Genomic DNA, 15,381 nt, shown 5'->3' with positions numbered 1-15,381 from the left:
CTCTTGCTCAAATACTCTTTGTTTTAAAAGTGCTGTGGCTTACCTTCTGTTTCTATTTTAGAAGAGAAACTTTATTCTTTTTATCTCTATTTATTTTTATGAAGTATGCTAATTTTGTATAAAGATTAGATACAAATTGTAACAACCCTGCTGGTAATCTGAGTGTTATAACAGTTATTTTTTCATTCATTCTTACAGCTCCCTTTTGATCATCTATTATGCACCAGACACTATGTTATATGCCATGGAAATTATTGTCTAGTAAAGGTAAAAGTCATTATACAAATATCAAACAAATGAGTATATAATTATAATAGTGATTAAAATGATGAAGGAAAAGCACAGGATGCTATGACAAGTATAATGAGTAATCTAATTTAGAATGGAAGGTCAGCTCTGAGATACTAACATATAATTAACATGTAATCTGAGACCTGATGGATAAACCAGAGCTAGCCAAATGAAGTGATTAAACAGGAAAGGAGTAATCAAAGAGCCAAAGTTGATTGCATGTTCCAAGTACAAGGAATACCAGATGGTAAGGCCCTGAGGTGAAAAGGAAAAGCCAAATACAATGCAAATATTCACATTATTACACTGTTGTAAACCGGTCATCATATCAGCTTCTCATTCTTAAAAGTGATTGTATCTATACCATTTTTCATTGAACATGCTCAGGTAAAAGTCAATATGAATTTAAATTAATTAAAAGCATATTTTAACGTTTCACAGTCTAATTTCAATTGTAACTATCACCAAGGCTAGTTATTTTTAAGGACCTACTCTATTTTACAAATCATTTCATTCAATTTTTAGTGATATGTCTAACTGTAGGCATCATACTGTCTCATAGACATATGCACTTCAGCTGAAAATTCTTTCCAAATAACTGGCAATAGCTCTGCGACTTAATCTGAAACACCCAACTCTTCTGCAAAGGCCTGGACATTTGGATGAGACCCCTATTAAAAAAAAAACCTTAATGTTCTTTGTTCCCACTAGCTAATGTAAGTTTAAGTACCATGCTACTGAAATAAATGCCTCTTATAAAGCTACTTAAAGGCTTTAAGATAGTAATGAGTCTGCTAAATTATAATATAATAATAATCTGTACATATATACTATTAATACCTTTAATTATCACACTATGTTCTGCCATTTCACATTGATTGATAATATAGAGGGCAGCCACAGAATCAGCTAATTCACAGGCTGAATAAGAGACAAAGATGGTTTATGAAGACATTTAATGATACTTGACAATTTCCTGAAAATATCTAGCTCTAGCAAGTGTATATAAAATGATATCATTTCTTCTAAATAAAACTCAAGCAATAACACATTCTATTCTAGTTGTTAACATGACTGTTTTGAGGGAGAAATTATCCCTCTTATTTTGATCAACATGATAGAAAGCTGGGATCAACATGATAGAAAGCTGTGCCATGTAAAAAGCATTCACCTCTGGTGAATTCCCTCTGGCATAGTTGTGTCATGGAGCATTTCTCATTCTAGGGAAAAGGTGTAGAATTTGAAATACTGCCTCTTCTTCCATCTACAGAATTGTCAGATGACAAGGGATCAGTCTCTAGCATCTTAAGGATGATACCAGAAAGTTTATAGCAGCAATAAAATATTGCAGATGCAAGAGATAAAACAGAAAAGAATAGTTATGAGAGGGTAGAAGCTCTAAGTATAAATTTTAGCTAAGTGTTTATTTTAAAGAAATGAGTACTTCACCCTTTTATTTCTCTTAATATAGTAATACATTTTGGATTTTATATTCAGAAAAACAAATCATTGTTATTGTTTAGCTTTTATGATGACGAAGTGAAATTTTTTTAAAAACAAACTTTCTGTTTTAGGATATCTTTAGATTTACAGAAAAGTTGCAAGTATAGTAGAGTATTTTCTGCATTCAGTTTTCTTATTGATAATGTCTTAAATTAACACATACATTTGCCACAACTAATGAGCCAATACTGACACATTCATATTAACTAAAGTCCATTCTTTATTCAGATTTCCTTAGTTTTTAACCTAATGTCCTTTTTCTATTCCAGGAATCCATCCAGGATACCACATTACATTTAGTCATCATGTCTCCCAGGATCCTCTAGACTGGCAGTTTCTCAGAATCTCCTTGGTTTTGAGGAGTACTGATCAGATATTGATTTCTTAGAATGCTCTTCAATTTGGGTTTGTCTCATGTTTTTCTCATGGTTAGAGTTAGACTACAAGTTCTTGGAAGGAAGAACACAAGTAAAGTACCATTTTCATTACATTACATCCAAGGTACATACTAAGGTGACTTATCATTGATGTTAACCCTGATCATATGACTGAGGTAGTTAGTATTTGCCAGCTGTATCCACTGCAAGAGTACCCTCCGTTTCCATTCTGTATTCTTTGGAAGGATGTCACTATGTGCAATCCACACTTGGAGATTTATGCTCTATCTTCTTGATGGTGGAATATCTACATAAAATATTTGAAATTCCTGTGTATGGGAGATTTGTCCTTTGCATCAGTATGGATCATGAGTATTAATTTTATACTTTGGGCAATATTTCAATACTACTTATTTTGTTGTTGAAATTGTTCCAGAGTTGGCCTTCAGGAGCTCTTTTAGTTGGCTCCTGTATCCTTTTGACATAACCTTATCATTTTGTTTCTTAAGTACTTCCTTACTTTCTGGTTCTATAAGACACTCTAGCATCATCTTGTATATCCTCTGCATTAGCCCTAGAATCATATTGGGGTATTGCTGCTTCTAGACCCTCTCAGCAGACAGCTAGGAAATACAGTAAGTCCCCTACATACGAACCTTCAAGTTGTGAACTTTCAAAGATGTGAAAATGTGTTCACGTGTCTGGCATACATTGCCACATGCGTGCACCCTCTCCAAGTGGTTGTGCTTTTGCATACTTTACTGTACATTACTGTATAGAGTACAGTAGTACAGATTCTTAATTTCAAGCCCAGGATGTCTGGAAGCAAGTGTATAAGCAGCAGTGATGTAGCTGGTACTACTATACTTTTCAAGGTACTGTACTGTAAGATTAAAAATGTTTTCTTTATTTTTTGTGTTTGCTTTTTTATGTATTATTTGTGTGAAAAGTATTATAAACTTATTACAGTACAGTACTATATAGCCGATTGTGTTAATTGGGTACCTAGGCTAACTTTGTTGGACGTACGAACACACTGGACTTAATGAACACACTCTCAGAACGGAACTCTTTTGAATGTAGGAGACTTACTGTATATGAAATGATTTTAATTCATTCAATCACATATTAATTTTGAACTAAGTACCTGGCACTTGGATGACAAATATAAATTATTTAGAGATGGAATGCAGAACACTGTGTTGACTATAATGTGGCATCCAGGTGACATGACTGACTCATCATCAATAGAGTTCATGTTATGGTTATTTCTCAATTAGTGGGAATGGATCTCTCCTGCATACATTTCTTTTTTTTTTTTAATGTTTATTTATTTATTTATTTTCTTATTAGTCATCCATTTTATACACATCAGTGTATACATGTCAATCCCAATCTCCCAATTCATCACACCCCCACCCCCACCCCCGCCGCTTTCCCCCCTTGGTGTCCATACGTTTTTTTCTCCACTTCTGTGTTTCAATTTCTGCTCTGCAAACCGGTTCATCTGTACCATTTTCTAGGTTCCACATATATGCGTTAATATACAATATTTGTTTTTCTCTTTCTGACTTACTTCACTCTGTATGACAGTCTCTGGATGCATCCACATCTCTACAAATGACCCAATTTCGTTCGTTTTTATGGCTGAGTAATATTCCATTGTATATATGTACCACATCTTCTTTATCCATTCGTCTCTAGATGGGCATTTAGGTTGCTTCCATGACCAGGCTATTGTAAATAGTGCTGCAATGAACATTGGGGTGCATGTGTCTTTTGGAACTAGGTTTTTTTCTGGGTATATGCCCAGTAGTGGGATTGCTGGGTCATGCAGTAATTCTATTTTTAGTTCTTTAAGGAACCTCCATACTGTTCTCCACAGTGGCTGTATCAATTTACATTCCCACCAAAAGTGCAAGAGGGTTCCCTTTCCTCTACATCCTCTTCAGAATGTGTTGTTTGTATATTTTCTGATGATGCCCATTCTAACAGGTGTGAGAGATACCTCATTGTAGTTTTGATTTGCATTTCTCTAATAATTAGTGATGTTGAGCAGCTTTCCATGTGCTTCTTGGCCATCTGTATGTCTTCTTTGGAGAAATGTCTATTTAGGTCTTCTGCCCATTTTTGGATTGGGTTGTTTGTTTTCTTAATATTGAGCTGCATGAGCTGTTTATATATTTTGGAGATTATTGCTTTGTCTGATGATTCATTTGCAAATATTTTCTCCCATTCTGGGGGTTGTCTTTTAGTCTTGTTTATGGTTTGCTTTGCTGTGCAAAAGCTTTGAAGTTTCATTAAGTCCCATTTGTTTATTTTTGTTTTTATTTCCATTTCTCTAGGAGGTGGATCAAAACATATCTTGCTGTGATTTATGTCAAAGAGTGTTCTTCCTATGTTCTCCTCTAAGAGTTTTAAAGTGTCTGGTCTTACATTTAGGTCTCTAATCCATTTTGAGTTTATTTTGGTGTATGGTGTTAGGGAGTGTTCTAATTTCATTCTTTTACGTGTAGTTGTCCAGTTTTCCCAGCACCACTTATTGAAGAGACTGTCTTTTCTCCATTGTATATCCTTGCCTCCTTTGTCATAGATTAGTTGACCATAGGTGCGTGGGTTTATCTCTGGGCTTTCTATCCTGTTCCATTGATCTATATTTCTGTTTTTGTGCCAGTACCATATTGTCTTGATTACTGTAGCTTTGTAGTATAGTCTGAAGTCAGGTAGTCTGATTCCTCCAGCTCTGTTTTTTGTCCTCAAGACTGCTTTGGCTATTTGGGGTCTTTTATGTCTCCATACAAATTTTAAGATTTTTTTGTTCTAGTTCCATGAAAAATGCCATTGGTAATTTAATAGGGATTGCATTGAATCTGTATATTGCTTTGGGTAGTATAGTCGCTTTCACGATATTGATTCTTCCAATCCAAAAACATGGTATATCTCTCCATATGTTGGTATCATCTTTAATTTCTTTCATCAGTGTCTTATAGTTTTCTGCATACAGGTCATTTGTCTCCTTAGGTAGGTTTATTCCTAGGTATTTTATTCTTTGTGTTGCAATGGTAAATGGGAGTATTTCCTTAATTTCTCTTTCAGATTTTTCATCATTAGTGTATAGGAATGCAAGAGATTTCTGTGCATTAATTTTGTATCCTGCAACTTTACCAAATTCATTCATTAGCTCTAGTAGTTTTCTGGTGGCATCCTTAGGATTCTCTATGTATAGTATCATGTCATCTGCAAACAGTGACAGTTTTACTTCTTCTTTTCCAATTTGTATTCCTTTATTTATTTTTCTTCTCTGATTGCCGTGGCTAGGACTTCCAAAACTATGTTGAATAATAGTGGTGAGAGTGGACATCCTTGTCTTGTTCCTGATCTTACAGGAAATGCTTTCAGCTTTTCACCATTGAGAATGATGTTTGCTGTGGGTTTGTTGTATATGGCCTTTATTATGTTAAAGTAGGTTCCCTCTATGCCCACTTTCTGTAGAGTTTTTATCATAAATGGGTGTTGAATTTTTCAAAAGCTTTTTCTGCATCTATTGAGATGATCATATGGTTTTTATTCTTCAATTTGTTAATATGGTGTATCACATTGATTGATTTGCATATATTGAAGAATCCTTGCATCTCTCGGATAAATCCCACCTGATCATGGTGTATGACCCTTTTAATGCGTTGTTGGATTCTCTTTGCTAGTATTTTGTTGAGGAGTTTTGCATCTATATTCATCAGTGATATTGGTCTGTAATTTTCTTTTTTTGTAGCATCTTTGTCTGGTTTTGGTACCAGGGTGATGGTGGCCTCATAGAATGAGTTTGGAAGTGTTCCTTCCTCTGCAATTTCTGGGAAGAGTTTGAGAAGGATAGGTGTTAGCTCTTCTCTAAATGTTTGATAGGATTCACCTGTGAAGCCATCTGGTCCTGGACTTTTCTTTGTTGGAAGATTTTTAATCACAGTTTCAATTTCATTACTTGTGATTGGTCTGTTCATATTTTCTATTTCTTCCTGGTTCAGTCTTTGAAGGTTTTACCTTTCTAAGAATTTGTCCATTTCTTCCAGGTTGTCCATTTTATTGGCATAAAGTTGCTTGTAGTAGTCTCTTGGGATGCTTTGTATTTCTGCGGTGTCTGTTTTAACTTTTCCTTTTTCATTTCTAAGTTTATTGATTTGAGTCCTCTCCCTCTTTTTCTTGATGAGTCTGGCTAATGGTTTATCAATTTTGTTTATCTTCTCAAAGAACCAGCTTTTAGTTTTATTGATCTTTGCTATTGTTTTCTTTGTTTCTATTTCATTTATTTCCGCTCTGACCTTTATGATTTCTTTCCTTCTGCTAACTTTGGGTTTTGTTTGTTCTTCTTTCTTTAGTTCCTTTAGGTGTAATGTTAGATTGTTTATTTGAGATTTTTCTTGTTTCTTGAGGTAGGCTTCTATAGCTATAAACTTCCCTCTTAGAACTGCTTTTGCTGCATCCCATAGGTTTTGGATCATCGTGTTTTCATTATCATTTGTCTCTAGGTATTTTTTGATTTCCTCTTTGAATTCTTCAGTGATCTCTTGGTTACTTAGTAACATATTGTTTAGCCTCCTTGTGTCTGTGTTTTTTAAGTTTTTTTCCATGTAACTGATTTCTAATCTCATAGCATTGTTGTCAGAAAAGACGCTTGATATGATTTCAATTTTCTTAAATTTACTGAGGCTTGATTTGTGATCTAAAATGTGATCTATCCTGGAGACTGTTCCATATGCACTAGAGAAGAAAGTGTAATCTGCTGTTTTTGGATGGAATGTCCTATAAGTATCAATTAAATCTATCTGGTCTATTGTGTCATTTAAAGCTTCTGTTTCCTTTCTAATTTTCTGTTTGGATGATTTGTCCTTTGGTGTAAGTGAGTTGTTGAAGTCCCCCACTCTTACTGTGTTACTGTTGATTTCCTCTTTTAGAGCTGTTAGCAGTTGCCTTATGTATCGAGGTGCTCCTATGTTGGGTGCATATATATTTACAATTGTTATATCTTCTTCTTGGATTGATCCCTTGATCATTATGTAGTGTCCTTCCTTGTCTCTTGTAACATTCTTTATTTTAAAGTCTATTTTATCTGATATGAGTATAGCTACTCCAGCTTTCTTTTGATTTCCATTTGCATGGAATATCTTTTTCCATCCCCTCACTTTCAGTCTGTATGTGTCCCTAGGTCTGAAGTGGGTCTCTTGTAGACAGCATATAGATGGGTCTTGTGTTTGTATCCATTCAGCAAGCCTGTGTCTTTTGGTTGGAGCATTTAATCCATTCACGTTTAAGGTAATTATCGATATGTATGTTCCTATGACCATTTTCTTAATTGTTTTGGGTTTGTTTTTGTAGGTCCTTTTCTTCTCTTGTGTTTCCCACTTAGAGAAGTTCCGTTAGTATTTGTTGTAGAGCTGGTTTGGTGGTGCTGAATTCTCTTAGCTTTTGCTTGTCTGTAAAGCTTTTGATTTCTCCATCAAATCTTAATGAGATCCTTGCTGGGTAGAGTAGTCTTGGTTGTAGGCTCTTCCCTTTCATCACTTTAAGTATTTCATGCCACTCTCTTCTGGCTTGTAGAGTTTCTGCAGAGAAATCAGCTGTTAACCTTATGGGAGTTCCCTTGTATGTTATTTGTCGTTTTTCCCTTGCTGCTTTCAATAATTTTTCTTTGTCTTTAATTTTTACCAGTTTGATTACTATGTTTCTCAGCGTGCTTCTCCTTGGGTTTATCCTGTATGGGACTCTCTGTGCTTCTTGGACTTGGGTGGCTATTTCCTTTCCCATGTTAGGGAAGTTTTCAACTATAATCTCTTCAAATATTTTCTCGGGTCCTTTCTCTCTCTCTTCTCCTTCTGGGACCCCTATAATGCAATGTTGTTACTTTTAATGTTATCCCAGGGGTCTGTTAGGCTGTCTTCATTTCTTTTCATTCTTTTTTCTTTAGTCTGTTCCACAGCAGTGAATTCCACCATTTTGTCTTCCAGGTCACTTATCCGTTCTTATGCCCCAGTTATTCTGCTATTGAATCCTTCTAGTGTATTTTTCATTTCAGTTATTGTATTGTTCATCTCTGTTTGTTTTTTCTTTAATTTTTCTAGGTCTTTGTTAAACATTTCTTGCATCTTCTCAATCTTTGCCTCCATTCTTTTTCCAAGGTCCTGGATCATCTTCACTATCATTATTCTGAATTCTTTTTCTGGAAGATCACCTATCTCCATTTCATTTAGTTGTTTTTCTGGGGTTTTATCTGTTCCTTCATCTGGTACATAGCCCTCTGCCTTTTCATCTTGTCTATCTTTCTGTGAATGTGGTTTTTGTTCCATAGTCTGCAGGATTGTGGTTCTTCTTGCTTCTGCTGTCTTTCCCCTCTGGTGGATGAGGCTAGCTAAGAGGCTTGTGTAAGTTTCCTGATGGGAGGGACTGGTGGTGGGTAGAGCTGGCTATTTCTCTGGTGGGCAGAGCTCAGTAAAATTTTAATCTGCTTGTCTGCTGTTGGGTGGGGCTGGGTTCCCTCCCTGTTGGTTGTTTGGCCTGAGGCGACCCATCACTGGAGCCTACTCGGGCTCTTTGGTGGGGCTAATGGCAGACTCTGGGAGGGCTCAAGGCAAGGAGTACTTCCCAGAACTTCTGCTGCCAGTGTCCTTGTCCCTTGGTGAGCCACAGCTGTCCCTCGCCTCTGCAGGAGACCCTCCAACACTAGCAGGTAGGTCTGGTTCAGTCTCCTATGGGGTCACTGCTCCTTCCCCTGGGTCCTGATGCACACACTACTTTGTGTTTGCCCTCCAAGAGTGGAGTCTCTGTTTCCCGCAGTCCTGCCAAAGTCCTGCAATCAAATCCTGCTAGCCTTCAAAGTCTGATTTTCTAGAAATTCCTCCTCCCGTTGCCAGACCCCCAGGTTGGGAAGCCTGACGTGTGGCTCAGAACCTTCACTCCAGTGGGTGGACTTCTGTGGTATAAGTGTTCTCCAGTTTGTGAGTCACCCACCCAGCAGTTATGGGATTTGATTTTATTGTGATAGCACCTCTCCTACCATCTCATTGTGGCTTCTCCTTTGTCTTTGCATGTGGGGTATCTTTTCTGGTGAGTTCCAGTGTCTTCCTGTCAGTGATTGTTCAGCAGTTTGTTGTGATTCCGGTGTTCTCGAAAGAGGGAGAGGGAGTGAGAGCATGTCCTTCTACTCCGCCATCTTGAACCAATCTCCCCTCCTGCATACATTTCTGAAACTGTTTGAAAAGTCTAAGAGTATAGTCTAAAGAAAAGAGCAAAGGTCCTCAGAAGAACTAGCTTTTCCCCTTTAGCACTTTGCCCTAGTCAAGAAGCCATGAACAAAACAGTATTGTGTATAGTGTCAGTGTCAATGTTTTAAGAAACACTCTGTAGAAAACCATTATATACATGAGTACCAAATTCAACTAAGCAGTTGCCAAGGAGGTACTTATTTTGTCAGTTCATTTGATAAGTTTTAGATACTCACTAGCAACTTTCTTGAGTCTTCCTTGACAACAGATTTTGCCCTACTATGTGTGTTTAGATGTGGTAAGTCATGGCTATATAGGATGTAATTAAAATGTTCTAGGAGCACTGAAAATTCCAGTTCCTCTATTCAAGGGGTCACCTTACATGAACCAATGCTAACTGAATACTAGTTTCTTTCCATCTGTGTGACATGACTTCTATGAAAATACACCCCCCAAATAAGGTTTGCCATGTCTCTTCTCCCCATTGTCCCAACTTCTATTTCACAAATGAATTTTGTATAAATCCCTGACAAGATCCCTCAAGTCACAAAGCTTGTTTGTGTTTTTTAGCACTGAACATCTAAAATCAATTTCATTCACATTTGAATTCACATTGAATTTGCATTCACCAGGGTGCAAATGTAATATCAGTCATACATTAGACTTTCAAAGAGAGACAGAACTGTACCTTCCATTTATTCTTTATAATTTTATCTACATTTTGTGGTAAAAAGTGATATATTTTATATAAGAGAATCACGAGATGCTTCTTGAGGCAATGCACTGTGAATCCAAACTGATTTGTAGACTAAAATCTGTCAACTTTTCCCTGGATCTAGTTGTGCCAGGATATACTTGTCACCTCTTCCAGCAACTTATAAAAGATAAGGCCCTAAGCATAGGAAGCAAACCAGGGGAACTCTTTATTATTTTGCCAGGGAACACAGTTCAAAGCACATCTATTTATGCATGGCTTTAAACAGCCTTACTTGGTTTCTCATGTATCAACACTTCAATGACTACCTTCTGTACCCTGCCACCCTGACATGAATTTTTTAAAGTGTATTTCTAAAAACAGAACAGAGAATTTGATGTAATGTGTATATACGAATATACTGGCTATGAAATAACTGAAAGCATCACAGCTATTTATTGAAGCTAGGTACACTTACATGAGTCACCTCTCTTCTCACAATGACTACGTATGAAAATTTCCTAAAAATTCAAAGGCCAGATCACATAGACTTATTTGTTATAATAACTAACATATAGATGCTTATTGGAAACAATAATAAGGTATACTGAGAAGCATCAGAAAGTGTGAAAATTTGTATTAATATTACTTTAGTATGCTGGAATCAAAGGGGACTACCTTTCCATGACTTGCCTGTTTTGAAAAACCATATGGAAGAGATAACTCAGTATTCATCCTCAGGGGGAGAAAAATTAGTTTTAAATTCCAGGAAGGGCACTGAGGAAGAGTTGGCTTGATGAAGGCAGATAAAGTATCTTAGGTAAATTCACTAGGCAGACTGTTTAACTTCACCCACCAATGCAGCAATCATCATTAGAATTCATTATCATTATAGACGTGAAGGACCACTTCCCCTTTTTATTTGCTGAGTGCTCTCAGACAAATCATATAACCTCTCTTTGTCTCAGTTTTCAATCCCATCCCCTGTCCTCAGGTTCAAATGAAATATTCTTTGGCCATAGTCTGAAAACTGTTTAAGTCTATATAAATGTAAAGACTTGATATTCCTATGATTATTTTCACCAATCATGTAATAATGATTACAATTATTCAGTATTCACCATGAATAGGTACTGTTCCAAGTGGTTTACATGGATAATCTCATTTAATTCTCACTACTTCATGAAGTAGGTATTATTATTTTCCCCATTTGACAGATGAGCAAACAGTCTCAGGACGCTTAAGTAATTTTTCCAAGGTCTCATAGTAGTAGAGCCAAGATTGGACCCCTAGCAGCCTGATTTAAAGCCTGCATTATTAAAGAACGTTATAGCATGACAAGTGGCTGCAAATTCTAGCAGAGGACTCTAATGAAAATATGATGGTTATTTGTAGCTCTACATCTATCCCTTAAGTTCAGAAGGTCACAGGATAAATGCTCCCCTGAAAGGGCAGAAAAGTGTCTAAAGTTAACAAAATTTAAATTGGTTGATAATATCAGTTTCTACAAATTGGGACAACCTGAAGCAGGTGTTCTATTAATTTATCACATCAATCTAGAATTTTCAGACACATGAAGCATAAATCTCTCTTGAGTGTGGGAGTGGAGAAGGGAGTCTAGCTTAAACTAGTCAATATATTTTTCTGCATAACCATGTGGCTGGATACAACTAACTTTTATGATAATGAAGATAACTTGGGAAAATGGAAACGTACAGAAAACCCAAAAACACCATTTAACTTATTATTTTCAGTTTCTTTCATTACCCAACCTGATTACCAGAGCTGATAAAATGGACTGATTCAAGTTTTCCCTTCTCTCTTCACATCTGCAAATATGGGGATGCTTAAGGAACAGTGTTAACTAGAATCAGCGAAAAGCAAATGGAAACCATTCATATCAGCCTGGATAATCTATAAACTACTAAGAGTTTCTTCCCTTTATATTCCAGATTACTTACTACCTATCTCTGTTCCTTCACATGGCTGTATATGTTCCTGCCATTTATATATGTAGAGTGTCACTTGTAATTTCCTTTTCCCTCACTGGATTGCAAATCCCTAAAGGGTAAAGACTATAGCATTGCCCAGACTACCATGCTCTCTATCCACCGCTTTGGCAGATATTCCGAGTCACAGAATTTGCTAACCTGACACTTAACATGTCACAGCAGTTATTTTTACCTATTTGTTATATCATTGCCAGCAGCAGTTGTCATGCAGTAGTCAGGAATACAGGAAAATTCCACACTAGGAAGTCAGCTATTTTTACCCAGATTCCCCTGAATCTTTTTCACCCTTTGAATGACACTGAAATAATCTGCCTATATTATTGCCTGAATAAGGAACCTGAAGATCCCAGTATATTTTCTTGATTTACTCCCAACTCAGTATAACTCTAGATAACTGTTTTTCTCTATGGAAGAAGGCAATTCTAACCCCAAATCCCTCAACAGCCCTGAATGTGAGCATACAGATTACTTATGCAATCCATTAAATCTTCTGATAAGCAGCCATATCAAAACTTCGTAATCTATTTGGCTTATCTATTCCAAAATGTTTGCGCATGAAATTCCTCATCTTGAAAATAAATTTGATATCCTAAAAATTAGAGAAACACCTAAAATGTTTATGGCATGCTGAAATGGAAGAAAACTTGCTTTTCATCAGCCTGAATTACTACTGGCTTAGAAAATAAATCATAACTTAATTTTGACCATAATACAATTTAAAATGGAAAAATATCTTAAAATAAGATTGAATCTGTATGGTGAAAACATATAATCTGAATGTAGGTGTTTCACTTATTCACTCAAAATATGTTTACTGAGAACCTACTATGAGCCAGGCACTAGTGTTAAACAAGACAGATAAAGTCCATGACTTCATGGGGTTTACATATTAGAGGAGAGAGACAATTAACAAATTTGGGCTTTATTCCAAACATTTCAGAATGAAACTAATCAAGACTTTAACAGAAAATACTGGGTGGTGGTTGGGGAATGGGGGAAACAGAGGAACAAGTTAAATGATGTAATAAGTAAACACAGATAAATTCAGAATATGGGACATTCTATAAAACAAACATCTGGTCTTTTCTAAAAATTACATGAGAAAAAATGAAGACTGCTCTAGAAAAAAAGAAGATTTAAAGAGACATAATTAAATGCCATGCATGAACCTTGATTTTATCCCAGTTCAGTAAAAAACAGGTATATGAGGTTTCTTTTTGGAGTGATGGAAATGTTCCAAAATTACATGGTGGTGATGGCTGCACAACTTTTGTAAATTTGCAGTAAGTCATTCAATATTACATTTAAAATGAATAATTTTCACAGTGTGAAAACTATACATAAATAAAGCTGTTAAAAATGATTTTGAGGGGACACCTAGAGATATCTAATATTGATAGGTATTAGATGACATCAGGGAATTATTTTTAATTACCTTAAATATTATAATATTAAGAGTATGGAAGAGAATTCCCTTATCTTTAGGAGATGCAAGCTGAAGAAATTACATATGAAGCATCATGAGTTCTGTAACTTACTTTCAAATTGTACAGCAAAACAAAGAAAGCAAATACAGCAAAATGATAAAAGTTTTTGGCTCTAGGTTATGAGTGTATAGGTGTTCACTGCAAAAGTCTTTCAAGTTTTCTATGTGCCTGAAAATTTCATAATAAAAGTTGGAAAATACATTAATTTTTAAGAGAGAGAAAAAGAGAGCCATTGGAAGATATGAAGTAAGGAATGATAATGATCTGTTGTTTCTGGCCATCTTAACAAACAAATTGGACCTGCTTACTGTATGATTTGATCAGTTAGACAGAAATCTCTCAATTGCTGAAGGCTGAATAAATTGACTGCATTGGAAAATAACTGATTATGAAATCACAAATAGACTTGGCCTAATGTCCTGTCTGTAGCAGTATAAACAATGGTTATGCAACTCACCTTTCCATTCTACTTCCTATCTGTTCCACCTTTTACATTTCAATTTTGGCTGGTTTACTTTTGTTGTGGCCAACACATAAAGTCAAGGATCCCTATACTCTTGGCATAAAAACCAAAGATCCTAAATGAGTCTATGGGCTCCAACCTAAATAATCCTGGTCACTGCTTATTTCCTCAACCTTATCTTCTGCCCCACTCATCCTCCTCCCTCTCTGTGCTTCAAACTCAATGGCCTTCTTTCAGTATCTCTGATGTGCCATATTCACTCTACCCAGGGCCTCTGCAAGTACTACTCTCCCTCCCTAAGTGCAACTTGAATAACATTTATTTAGCGAAGTCTTTTCTGATGTCCTTGAAAAAGTTCAGTCTGACGATTATGCTCTTATAGAACTTTGTGCTTTTTCTTTTAATATTCATTGCAATGAATATTATCTAATTATTTGTGTAATCATTTGTTTAATACCATTTCTGCTCACTAGATTATGGGTTCTATAAGGAAAAGATCTATGTGTATTGTGTTCACTACTGAAGCTCTTAAAAAAAACATTAGCATAGAAACCTGCTACTGTTTCATTTGAACCAATAAAAACCACCTGTCTTAACCCTATTTCCCCTTTTATCTACTGCTCCATTTCTCTGTTGTTCTTTTTTATTACAACTCCTGGAAAGAGATGTTTACAGTAAGCCCCCTACCTATGAACGAGTTCCATTCTGAGAGCGCGTTCGTAAGTCCAACAAAGTCAGTCCTAGGTACCCAACTAACACAATCGGCTATATAGTACCGTACTGTAATAGGTTTATAATACTTTTCACATAAATAGTACATAAAAGACAAACACAAAAAATAAAGAAAACATTTTTAATCTTATAGCATAGTACCTTGAAAAGTATAGTGGCTTGAAATAAAAATACTGTACTACTATACTCTATACAGTACTATACAGTAAAGTACACAAAAGCACAACCACTTGGAGAGGGTGCACGCATGTGACAATTGTACGCCAGACACGTGAACTTATGTGATTGTACATGTGAATGCATTTTCGCATCTTTGAAAGTTTGCAAATTGAAGTTTCATATGTAGGGGACTTATTGTATACAGTTTTCAACTCTTCTCTTCCCATTCTCTCTTGAACCCACACCCATGGGATTTTCACCTCATCCACTCCATCAGAACTTTTGTTGTCCAGGTCATTAATCACCTCCATGCCACTAAGTCTAATGATCAATTCTCATTTTTATCTTAACTTCATCAATCAGCATCAATTGACAGACTGGATCACTCACTCCCTCCTCCTGGAAACACTTAC

General features: G+C 36.0%; 1 protein-coding gene across 5 annotated transcripts in view; it reads right to left on the bottom strand.

The window, feature by feature from the left end:
• Positions 1-15,381, bottom strand: part of FAM133A (family with sequence similarity 133 member A) — a 65,361-nt gene that overhangs the window by 25,269 nt on the left and 24,711 nt on the right. The gene's annotated exons all lie outside the window — the stretch shown is intronic.

The sequence above is a fragment of the Balaenoptera borealis genome, assembly GCF_965194805.1.
Source record: "Balaenoptera borealis genome assembly, chromosome: X".
Taxonomy (NCBI): Eukaryota; Metazoa; Chordata; class Mammalia; order Artiodactyla; family Balaenopteridae; genus Balaenoptera; species Balaenoptera borealis.
Note: the sequence above shows the minus strand (reverse complement) of the source record. Positions and strands in the feature narration are given on the sequence as shown.